General features: G+C 42.0%; 1 long non-coding RNA gene across 5 annotated transcripts; it reads left to right on the top strand.

The window, feature by feature from the left end:
• Positions 1-233: 233 nt before the first annotated feature.
• Positions 234-10,871, top strand: LOC141735501 (uncharacterized). 5 transcript variants are annotated; one of them, XR_012584748.1, is made up of 4 exons: positions 237-363; positions 3,963-5,220; positions 7,039-7,089; positions 10,384-10,871. It is a non-coding gene; the product is annotated as an uncharacterized LOC141735501 (long non-coding RNA). The 5 variants fall into 5 exon arrangements; XR_012584750.1 differs by lacking the exon at positions 237-363 and adding an exon at positions 373-548; XR_012584749.1 differs by lacking the exon at positions 237-363 and adding an exon at positions 1,134-1,323.
• Positions 10,872-12,843: the final 1,972 nt, after the last annotated feature.

Genomic DNA, 12,843 nt, shown 5'->3' with positions numbered 1-12,843 from the left:
CCCCAAATTTGAGTATTATTAATGCTACTTTTTTTTTCTGTCTGAAATCCGTGAAATCGTCACTTCAGTGGCATATTGAAATCATATGTGAGATTTTTAGCTTTATTAGGTAACGAGTGGGGGGGGTATTTATTGTTCATATTCTACCGGTCAATTTAGCGTTAAAGTGGCAAGTGACTGAGGCAAGACAGCTGTCTCCACGATGCCTGTGGCACATGCAGGGGCGGGGGAGGGGCAGACGGGCTGGGGAAGCGGCCCGCGCAGAGCGCTGCCGCTGCAGCAGCTGGCGCTGCTGCTGGCTGTGGGGCTTATTCAAATGTCGCCCGCTGCCTCTGTGATTCGTGGGGATCCAGCCTCCGTATGGTAATACGGGGCGGGGGGGCAGGTGTGTGGCTGCGGCGATGGAGGTAGAGGCAGAGGGGAGCTTGGGGGGGGCTCAGGCACTGCTCCCGCGGCAGCCCAGCTGGGGCAGAGCACCGGCGGCGGCGCCTTCCGTCCCGTCCCGCCGGGTGCGGTGCCGTCGGGGGCAACGGCGGCGCGCAGCGAGGGTAAGCAGCAGCGGCAGCACGGGGAGTGGCGGGGCTTGGGATCATTGCCCTGCGCCACCGAGGGAGCCGGGGGCAGGGAGGCGGCCAAGGCCGCGCTGCTGCGGGAGACAGCCGCACCGCTGCATACTGGTGCTGCAGGCAGAGGGACATTATGTAGCATATCCATATACCCCCGCTCACCAACACCTACACACACACACCGCTCTCCCTCTGTGCTGTCTGCTATCTGCACACACACCCGAACTTGGACTAGGCACTCAGCTCTGTGGGTCTGTCTGCATATGTCACTACAGATCTATAGAAGAGTGCGATTCATGTGTGCTAATTAAAAGCAGTGGAAATAATAGGTTTCCTTTCGTGGGCTGAGAGTCCCCAACATCACTCGTAAATGGGCACCTGCACACAGATGTGTAATCCTACCGCTATTCATATGTGTAAAAAAAGTACTTTCCTATATGAATTATTGCTCTATGTGGTAAGGTAAGAACTAACCTAATGGATGATAATATTTGTTTCCGGATTTTTTTAATGTTTTACGGGTAGCCATCTGACTACTTTTTCTTGGGTGACATATACGAGCACTTTAGTGTAGGACTTGTACAACTGGAGCTAGAGGTAGCGCTGTAAATACCATAAGAAATCCAAAGAAAGTATACGTGTTGTGAAATAGGTACTGAGTAATACAAATCGAGTATGACATTCTGATCTTTATTTAAAAAAAATATGCATGGCAGTCTTGGAGGGGAGGTAATTTTTGCCTTATACGTTTATGCAGGTAAGTCATTCATGGTGTAACTAATTATCTATGCATGTACTTAGACTTTTTTTTAAAGAAAAAATGTATATATGTGTGGGTATTGTTCTTATGGAAAACATTAATCGTTTAAAATATAATATTTCTGGAATACAAAAAAAAGAGTAATTTCCTGGTTTTAATCAGATTTAAACTACTCTTTTTAAAATAAGAATTTCCCCATTAAGGTAAATCGAAAGTAGCTAATATTGTTTTTAAATGTAATTCAAGGCCTGTGGATTCTCAGATAAAGAAAATGTAATGATAACGGTAATATTTTAAAATAACTTTTAAAAATGCCTTTTCGGTAAAGACTTAGGTAGTTGCTTTAAAGCTACACGTCTTAACATGAATTTTAATACATTAAATAATGTAGCAGTTAAGACAGAACGTACAAAATGTCTTCCTTAGAGAAAGTACTCCATACCTGGGTCTACACATTTTAAGATAATATTCTGAAATAAAACATTCCTGAAATCAACAGAGATATAAGTGCGTTTATAGGTCGTAATTCTGCAATGAAGTATTATAAATCCTTTGAATCAGTCCCCATTACACGCGTTATCTATATTGCCTTATACCTTAAACCAGTATCTTTTCCTAATATGAAGTTAATTAGGCGATCAAATTTCCAGGTTCAACCTGTTAGTATTATAGCTGAACATAGCAGTGATATGTGCCTCTCCTCTTAAGACCCAATAAGCATGTTGTGCACCTTTATTTGTTTTATTAGCTTTGTGCGTATTTTGTAACTTCATACAAACAGAAGCAGGGAGGAAACTGCATATAAAGGCACATACACAGCAGTCATGCCAAAAGGGGGGGGGAAGAGTGTGGGTAAAGAAAGGAAGGAAGGAAAGATCAGAGAAAAAAGTGATAGCTTCTAACTTTTGGTTAATTAAAAAAATGCAAATATAGTTTTACATATGCATCAGTATTAAAAATAATACACGGTGGAATCAACAGCAGGAGGAGGAGGAGGAGGAAAGGAGAATGGCGGTGAAGCCCTGATTATGCGTATGGAGCCGTCTGGAGCAGCCTGCTCTGAGCCGATCTCTTTTCCGTGCCGCGTCGCAGCCGGCCCCGGCCGACGCAAAGCCGGCGCATCCTAGCCTTCCCGTGCCTAACTGACATTTGTTATTTCGGGTTTTTTGTTGTTGTTTATGATGTTGGGCGGGGGGGGGGGGAGAACAGATTGTTTGTTCCATTAATTGCGATCTTCATTAATAGGGGCAATCGCACAAGGAATCTTCACTCTCTTCTCCAAGCAGTAGGATTTCCATATTTTTTTTAAAGCCCTAATTTCCTCGATGTATGTAGATGTAGCCGGACGTACAGTAAACCTCAATCTGACGTCAATGAATATGACCTCGCTGTTAAACCTTGAACGTGAAGCGAGGAGGGAGGACGCGGCGGGGGCGCAGAGCCGGAGCCGCTCCGCGCCGAGCCTCGCCTCATCGGCCTGCGCCGGGCCAAGCCCGGTGGCCGCAGCGGGGAGGTGGCCGGACCGCCGGTAGGCACCGTCTGCAGCTGTGTTGGCTGCTTGGGTCCGCTCGCCGCTTTGCCACGCTGATCAGAGCCCTTGCCCAATAAAATAAACGTTAACAAAAATATTAACCCGGCTCGCCCGCCCTCTCTCTTCGCACGGCGGCAAAACAAAGCCCACCCTCGCGGTGCGCTATCACCGTCCCCGGGAACGCCGCCGCTCCTCTTCATCAGATAATGAGCGTGAAATAGAAAACATAGATCAAGTCACAAAAAATCCCCCCCAATATTGCACGACACACGCAGTTCAGGTAAATCATAATTTCGAATGACTGTATCGATACAGTGTCAGCAGTTTGGTGTAAGGGATTCGCTGATATCAGTGCCGGTTTAAGGTGAGAAGAGGCAGAAAATTGAAAAATTGCTAGGCTACAGACAAGCCGTTCGCTCCTCCAGCCGATCTGATCTGCAATTCAAAACCACTCTTGTGTCTTTGCACTGATTTCTTCCATTTGGAAAGAGAAGCGGTATTAAAGGGCTCTCGGATATCTGACTGCAGAAAGTTGGCTTTGTTGTTGATACCAAGGTAGAAAAAGGTAGATGTGAACAATTTTCTAAAGCTGTCTCCTCTATATCTTTCCCTGTACCCTTTTCCCCTTTAGAAACACCTCGGGTTTTAATGATGTTTGGAGAACTTTTAGCGCTAGGGGAATTTCTACTGTTGAGGCTGTAGAATTAAATGCAATCGATGCTTTGAAAATTAATGGTATTTTTTTATTAGGATCTAAGTTTTTCTCATGTTTGTTTGTCTGTTTTGTTATGTTACAGAGCATCTCCCTAGAACTTGGCACAGTCACTCTTAGAGCAAACCAGCTGCAAGGTAGTGGCTACACACATGCACGCTCACACCCACGCACACTCACACGCTGCTTCTCTGTTCAAACATCTTGACTAAACTTAAATGGCCAAGCCAGGGAATGGAAACACGAGTGTGTTTCTGATTGAGAGACTGATCCAGACTTTTATAAATCCCTTCAGCAATTTTGTGTAACCAGGCTTTATCCTGAATTTCGTTAGTTTAGTCTGAGATTGCATTTTTATTCTCATAGAGTTCTGTTGGTCTGCCTTGTCTCCAGGGGCTGTGTTGGCAGGAGTATACATGGGTGCTGTACGCGGCTGGGCTGAGACAGGGGCTGTGAAGGACCGCGGCCAGGACGGGGTGGCCGGACCGCTGCCCTGCAACCACCCCCGCCAGTCCACCTCCTGCCCACCCCAAACGGCGAGCACAACCCCATCGCTGCGTCCTCCTGGGCACATACCAGAGAGCCGTCCTGCCTCCCTACCTTGCCGTACACCACCTCCCTTCCTCCTTCCCCACACACCTCCCGTGGTCACACACCCCCGAACTTCTTCCAACGCACCATACAGCTCTTTGCCCGGCTCCCGCGCCCTAAAACGAGCTGGCGTTTTCATGGGTGAAATGTTGGTTCCTGTGCCACTGGTTTTGAACCTGAAGCGTTGAATGAGAAGGAAAAGAAGGAAACCACAAAACTTTAAGAAAGCCTCCTTCCAGCAATCACTGTGTTGATGAGAGGTCACGCTATAACTTTCATGATAACAAATTGGAAAGGATTCTTGTTGTTGTTGTTGTTGACCGGTTGATCAATTTTGACAAAAGTTACACAAAATGGTAATACCTCGCAGAAACAGGACCCAGAAGAAACTCTTCCTCAGAAGTTAGCTGGAGGAAAACACCTTAGAAAAACTCAAACATTTGGTGCCATTTTTTTTTGTTTGTTTCCAAAGAAATGTGGGCTTTCCTTCTCTAGGAAAATGTAGCCATTGCTCTTCTTTAGACTACACATTTCTAATTTGTTCTGTCTGTCAAAATGGGACTATGAGAGGTTTTGGTGTAAATTCATTATCTCTGGCAACACATAACATATAGTAGGAACAGGAAAAGACCGTGGCAATGGATGAACAAAAGGGCTTCGGTTCATCAGCAACAAAAGCATTGGGAAAATTGGTTGAATTTCAGAGCACGTCCTCCTCAGCAGAGAGGGCTGGACTAGACCTTGGCCAACCCCCCAAAAAGAACTTGCAGAGCCTCACAACACTTCAGCAATATGCCTTTCTCTCCCCCTCCCCCCCCTTTTTTTAGTGGAAGCTTTCTAACTATTTTAGAACCAAACGTGCAAGAATTACACCATGGAACTAAGCGGCACTTCTAAATAGAAATGATGAGCGAAAAGATCTGAATTTCTTGAGATAGGAAAGAACCTGCTTTCTGTGCTTTAAAGGGGTCTTGACCGTGGTGGGAATCTTTGTTTTCTACTGGAGATTCACCTAACCATTTAGATCTGTGGTCAAATCTTTATTTAAAAAAGAACAAATGTAAGTATCGCGAGGGGGATATTCAGAATCTGAATTCGTTACAAAAGGGAGAGAGCTGAACTTCATTGCACGTCCGCGTTTTCCGATTGAGGGAGTGGGTATATATATAACCTGAGCTCAGTTAGTAGCTTTGTGTCAGGTTCAAGGGTAGGGGCTGCCTTGCCCAGCGTCAGGCAGAACAGGTCGTCTTGGTAGGGCTCCAGGAACTTCCACTGGCAACCGCGAGGGGAACTTGATTAACAAGGCAGAGTTTTATGAGTTAACATGACGGCTTATATTGGTTAGCTGATTTTGTATGTCTGATGCTAAACTTGTTGGTCTTGTGCGTGGTTAGGCGTGGGAACTCTTAATTATCAAGCAGATTGCCAGTAAAAGCAGAGCTATAACGTTTAAGTATGCAGAGGAAGCTTTTTAGCAATACCTGGGTACCTTTCGAAGGTGTATAGACATAGGAACAATAATTCACCGCGTTTTAAATTAGTATATGGGAACTAACTCCTGTCGACTCTACATTTTTGAACTGCTTTGTAAAAAATAATTAAAAGGTCGAACTCATACTTTTGAGATTGCCAATGTGGAGGAGATTATTCACCATAGTTAATAAATCCACCTGCCTCTGTGCTTAGTGGGTCACTTCAAGCAAGCAGCCATCCCTTACTGGGTTGTCCAAAATTGTAATGCAATTATTCCCATCTTGGTCGGGGCGGCAGGGGCAGCTGCGATGTGTCTGGCTCAGCCCGACTAAAACGCACACCTTTTTGAGGTGGGGGAAGAGGAGGTGGAGGCGGCGGCGGCCTGCGCCATGCCGCGGCTCTAGGTGCCGCTGCTCCGGGAGTCCAGGAATGGCTGCTGCGGCACGGCACAGTCCCCGCTTTCGCGGGGTCGGGCCTGGGGCGCGGGACTGCCCCGGCGGCGGGCCAGGCCGGGCCGCCCGATGCCGGGGCGCAGTCTGCCTCCAGCCCTGGCGCGGGCCCTCCGGGGCGCCGGTAGGCAGAGAGCATAACTGAAGCAAGGGACTTCAACAATGGTGCTTCTATTTTAGTCCCCCCTCTCATACACCCACCAAGTAGCATACCTCTCCAAGAACAGCTCTAGCCCAGGATTCATGAAATGGGGGAAATAACTTACCATAAAATAGAAGAGCACAGTTACTTTGTAAGAAATAATATGCTTTTAAACTAAGACTGATGTAATCGATATAATGCAATGACAGTGATTAGAGTGTTATATTAATTTACACATACAACTCTTGATATAGTAACAGTTTTGTAAATATAGACCGTGCCTTTCCAATGATCCTGATTTCAGGACATCGGTAATCTGAAAGACGTGGAGATTCTATCGGGAAAATACTGGTTTAATGTATTTTGCATGTTTTGAACTGAAGGGTAGATGGAGCCTCCATCCTTTATATATTATATATGCCTCTCTAGCTTTCAGCATCTCTATTCGGCAGCTCCAAATATTCTTAAACTTTTTTTTTTAATCATAGGTCTCCACAAATAATTATGGAATTTGTTTTTATTGTTCATAATTATATCCTGTAAATATTAATTACCACATTTAACCCTGCAGATACCTGAGTACATTACTTGTATCTGTTTTATGTCATATTAGATCATCTGCAGGAAATGTGGCTAGTTATTTCCCTGTTTAATAGTCAAGCGTTTTAGTAATTTATTCAATAATCTCCAGATGTTGATATACACAGCACCTCCTGAACACACATGCATTTATCTATGTACATATATTTCATAAACAAGAACAGTGAAATTGTTTAAATTATGATCCTTTGCCTTTTTTGTCACTATTTTTCAGATTTAATCAATGCAGGAAGACCACAGGAAATGACAATCACGACAAGAAATGGTATTTTTATTTTTTTGTTTAATAATAAAACTCAGACAATAGAACATATTCTTTAACAGCACGCAGTATACCCATGTGAAATTACTGAGTGTGGTTTTCTTTTTTTTCCCCAAGTTTTTGAATTCTCGAGAGCCTGCCTTTTTTATTTCGTAATTTGGATTTGTATTAGATATCCTTTTGCATACCATATGTTCAACAGAAATATAATCCACAGTTGCCTGTAAAATTAAATTTTGATCACAAAAGAAATGATAAGACACTTTTATTAGAAGACAAGCCAGTCAAGCGACTTACCAGGCTGAAAGGAAAGGCATATTATACAGGAAATACTTGCCTGGATTGTATTGGTGTGACATGTTTTACATTTATGTGAATTCTATTCTAATTTAGTATGAAAAGAGGATTCATATAATGTTGTACAGTTATGTACTTCATAGCAGTTTAAATAGGATTCCTATGTGTATTCCATACAGAAGATAGGGATACTGGCATTGGAACAAGTCTCTAATAATTAGAGAATCATAAGTATTCCTCTTTAAAGTAAATAGAGACTGTTTATTCTTAAAAAATACATGGAGGATGTTTATTCTTTACATCCCAGCCATCTGAAGACCTATAAAAAGATTAGAAAACAAGCATGGCAATCGCATACCAATTTAAAGGCCATTAATGGGAATTTATTAGGGAGGCAGGAGGAAAGAATAAATGTTTGGATCCTATATCTTCCAATATGCAAATCATTCTAAAGTGATTTTGGAAAAAAATAACAACTGCTGTATAGATTTGTTTTTTGTGATATTCACAATAAGCACATATTTTTGTGCAGTCTTACTGGGCACTCCTGGATTTCAAGGCCCTACTTGACTGAAAGTTAGAAAATTTAATTGGCAATATGGCTAATGAACAGCTAGGTTATAATTGTCGTGTTGTCTCTTTTGACTTTCTGAGGCTCCAATGATTAATCATTAAAGTGTGACAGGTGTATTGCAGTTACTTCTTAAGTCAGTGTGTGAGTAAGGTGGTCTTGAGAACAGAGCTTGATGTTTTAAAGGCATATTTTGCATCTTTGAAACATACTAATTTATAATAAAAGGCCTTGCATGTAACTGCAAATCCTGTAACATGGCAACATGCTTTAATGCACACATTAATGTTTACATGTGTCTGTGTTAATATGTATTATATACAGAAATATCTATATAAGCATAGACATATACACACATACACAAGGAATACCTGAATTTTCATGTCTCTGACAATGTAATGCATAAATTCGCAATCCTATTGGATATAACACATGCCTAACCACTAATACTGCTGCATCTAGCTATTGCAAGAAAAAACATCTTTCCCTCTAACTGCGAGTTCAGAGAAGTTCATTAGAATTTTACATAATATCAAAATGATCATGTGTCTTTAGAAATATCAGATGTCTAATTGTCATCCTTGTGCTTGAACAGCCTGAGAAGTAATGAAGAAGCACAGTAACAAATAGTAACCATTTTATGTTAGACTCTATAATCTGAAAAGAACACTCACAATTAGCTCATGCATCTCATATATACCAAGCACTGGTGGGAAATTGTAGTGTTTCCTTATACCAGAGTAACATGCATTTAAAAAAATAATGCTCGATTTCAGAGGCTGATAATCTGAAAGCACAAATGAATGGCCTCATTAATAACATCACTACTGAATTAAGGATTTGGCACATTAGTAATGTTTATGTGTTACTTCTTGGTGGCAGTATTAATTTTGGGCCTTGTCTGATAAATTTTATTGCTTTCCCATTTTCATGCTTTTGCAATATTAATCTATGATAAAAAATGGACTGGTTTATATAGTTGCAATTTTACAGTGTAACCACATATTATATATATATTTAAATGCAAATATGTATACACACATGTACTTAGTCCTACACGTGTATATATGGTTCTCCTGTGTACATACAAGCACACATATGTTTTATTATGTGAGCAGGCTATACAGTCAGTATAGAACAACAAGAATTTCAGTTTAACTCCATGCACTTAAATATTTCCCCTTAAAAATAGTAACAATGCAAACAGCTTAATTTACACAGAAATCTATTTAAATGCAGTGAGATGTATTCCCTATAACTGTATAGGAACATAAAGCATGATGTATTATGTTTTATTTTATACCTTAAAAGAATAGTACCAGCATGAATTTCAAGTAATAATTCTTTTAGAAGTGCAGAGTAGTCCATATTCTGTCTGTGCTGAATTTTTCAATATGCATCTTATACCAACTACAGTATGTATGAGCTGTTGAAGTACATTTATTAATTTCAACAGTAAATATTGTAGATCTCAGTCTGGAGTTTCATTGTATCACGTATAGTCGAGAGACCTTTATTGTTTGCACTTTAGACTTATGCATTCTAACAGTTTAGAAAGACTTGCCTTCATCGATTTATTGAGTAATGTAAGTATGCATTTCTTCACTCTAAGTACGAGGTTAATAAATATAAACAATAATTCAGCATTTTTATTAAGGCATTTCACCATATTCTGCAATGTTCACCTGTATTGCATTCTAACACACCACACCCACACACCCCATCCCACACACACTGGGAACTGGGGACAAGGAGCGAATAGATGCTATAGAATACACTGGAGACAAGCCGGAGCCTGCTGCTAGCAGCATTCCCAAAAAACATATAGAGGAAAATGCGTTGCACAGTCATCCCAGTGTAAATACCTGCAAATCACTATAGACACAAAACATGACCGAGCTGTGAAGCCATTAAAAACACATCACAGCAGGGCAAATTGTCAGTGTAATTACACATAGACTCACTGCGTAACACAGATCTGATCCCCAGTCTCAGAAAGCAAGGCCCTGCTTTAAGCTATAGCAAAGTGCCTCACATCTCTCTGCACAAGCAGAGGCTGCCAAAAGAGAAATGCAGGCAGATCCGAAACGCTTTTATCTATCCTTAGAGAGAGAATTCTTCCGGTCTTTGGATATTAGAGCGATCTACGCTAGCAAGAAGGAAGGTAAAGGCGGCGGGTGGATTTTCCTGCAGTCGGGAGCGGTAGAGGCAATGTTTGGCTTAGTCCCAGGTTGCCGTTGCCGCTGCTGCTGCTGGCAGGGGCAGATCGCTGATCACTCATGCATATCAATAACCGCGTGTACTTGAAATTTCTCATGACATCATCATTACCTCGGTGTCCCATGGTCCAGGACCTCTGATCTTGCCGGGCTGGTCCACATTTTGGCACTGAAAGCCCTCCAATGATGCCCCTTTTCTCCTTCTTTCAGACCGGGGGCAGCAGCAAGCCATCAAGACCACATCTTCTTCCCAGCTCTGAGCCCTGAGAAAGCGAGGATCTTCTTACACACACACACCCCCACACACACCCCCATACATGCAAGATATTTGCAATCAAGCTGCCACCGTTTGGTAAAAAGCTCTATACCATGCATAATCTAAAAGGATCAGGATCTGAATCCTCGAATCATCTTGTCACTTTCTACTGAAATGGGATTTTTTTTTCCTCCTTACACTGCGCTGGAAATTGCCGATGGCTTTACATCTTTATAGAGTCTAAAGAATCTTTCGCGAGACTGAAGCAATTGACAATGCAAATAGAGGCTTATGAAGGGATGGATGCTTTTCAGTCTTATCACAGCTTGATGCACCTTAGTAGCTGGGTTTATTTTCTGATATTAACAGATGAATTGTTGGCTATCGCTGCTGGAAATTGCTGGCTGAAAGATAAAGTTCGGAATAAACTTTGAAAGCAACAGATCTCTTTTGGATGTTATTAGCTGCGCGCACGCACACGCACATATCAGGTCACAATTGCATAAAAGGATGACTATTTTAAAGCAGCACTAGTACTCTTGGAGGAAACTACACATCTATCAGAAAAAACAATCTGGATTCTAGCAAGAAAAAAAAAACAGCTTTGAGGGAAGCGAGTTGTTATCTTTGGTTATCTAGCTGTATGAGTGTTTTGGTCTTCATAAAGCTAGATAACCGAAAGTAAAAACTCCTTCAATATCATCGTACAGCGTGTGAAAATGAAAGACTACTGCAAGAGACAGTAACAAAACCCCGAGAAAGGTCAGGAATGCTTATTGAATCTAACATTTTTACAGCTAAAGGTGGGAGTGGAGGGAATTAAATGGTATGCTTAGTCCAAAATATGAAGTTGTCAGATGCTAAATGCTGCAACGAGGAAATGGTACTGATGGTAAACAGTGCATGTGCAACTATTGCTGTTAAATAAAAAAAAAGAGAAACACAGACCAGTTAATGTTTAACTGGGCTGAGACGATTTTTTTTTAGAAAGCTATTTGGAAATGCGTTTTCATTTTGCAAAATGATTCATTGCAATGAAATGGCTTTAAAAATAAAGCTGGTAGTTGGTTAAGATGAAGATGATGGTTGTTGTTGGCGGTGATGATACAGTGTGGACTGAACTGGAAAAAAAAATCAGTCTGCATTCGTCTTAGACAAAGCATTCAGGGGGTTATTTCAAATAATATAAAACCAGGCTTTAAAAAAAGTTTACCCTGAAGTGTAGGCAAGCTTAACAACTTATATCTACTGAAAACTTGGTGGAGCTGCACAACGATGAAAAAAGTGATGGCTGATTTTTATTCTTCTATTCAAAATGCGAGCACAGATGCTTCTCTGTTCAGAGGTTTCCTTGAGGAGGCTATTGAAGCAGAAAGACGTGATGGAGACGAGATCGCCCCCCCTCGTCAAAGTATTAAAAATGTTCCGTGTCTTACTCTGCGCCTAGCATTGGAAATGAAAGTGACATTTACTCCAAAAATCCACGTGTGCACCTCCTCTCTTTTTGTTTAAGGATGATCAGGTCTACCCAGGAAACAGCTCTGGCATCCAAAACTGAAATAATTAGGACATATATGGACCTGACAGAAATGGAAAGGGGGTGGGGAAGCTGACGGTCTGTCTTGCCTAATTGATTCCGTTAAACGGCGTGCAGGAGATGTGAACGGCTGGGCGCTCCCATTCCCACGCTCGGGGCAAGTGGCAATTCCATGCCCCAGCAGGCCGTGACAGACAGCCCTGCTGGGGGCTGGAGGATGAAAAAAACCCATCAAGTGCACCATACCATACTCATCTCCATCGCCTCCGTAAGTGGAGGCATTTCCCACCCACAACCATCTGCAGGCTCCCAAGTGAGAACACCAACTGCTCTGTGGCTGCACACTGTCTCTAGACGATTCTATGATTCTGCGATTCCTTCTGTTAATTCTGCAACCTTGGTACAAGCTCCTCGGGAGCAAGTTTCACTTTTCTTCTATGGCACGAGTCTCGCAGATGATTGAGGAGAGACCCGGGAAGTGCATCTATGGAGACTGTGCCTCTCTTCCCTGATGGAAAAAATAGCAGACATCATGTGTTGACCTTGCAAACATTTCGTGGTTTTTAATAAACACTTGTTTGGATGCTATTCATCTTTATAATTATTGCAGTTTAGGCATCTTTTACAGTGAAATTGATCAGGATTAATTTTTAAGGGTAACATTTTCCTTTGGACTTGGCTTTCCAGAGGCACACTAGTGTATAATACTATCTTAGAAATTTAACATCTCTAAGGTAGATTAAAATAAGATCAGAGATAAGGGAACAATTCTCAACGTTCTTCATAAATTAAAGGACTAACCTTGTACAGGCTGTTTGTTTGTTTCAGATTTTGGTGGGGTTTTTTTGTTTTTTTTTTTTCAATTTTTACTTCGAAA

This window comes from Larus michahellis, chromosome W (genome assembly GCF_964199755.1).
Source record: "Larus michahellis chromosome W, bLarMic1.1, whole genome shotgun sequence".
In the NCBI taxonomy this organism is placed as follows: domain Eukaryota; kingdom Metazoa; phylum Chordata; class Aves; order Charadriiformes; family Laridae; genus Larus; species Larus michahellis.
Note: the sequence above shows the minus strand (reverse complement) of the source record. Positions and strands in the feature narration are given on the sequence as shown.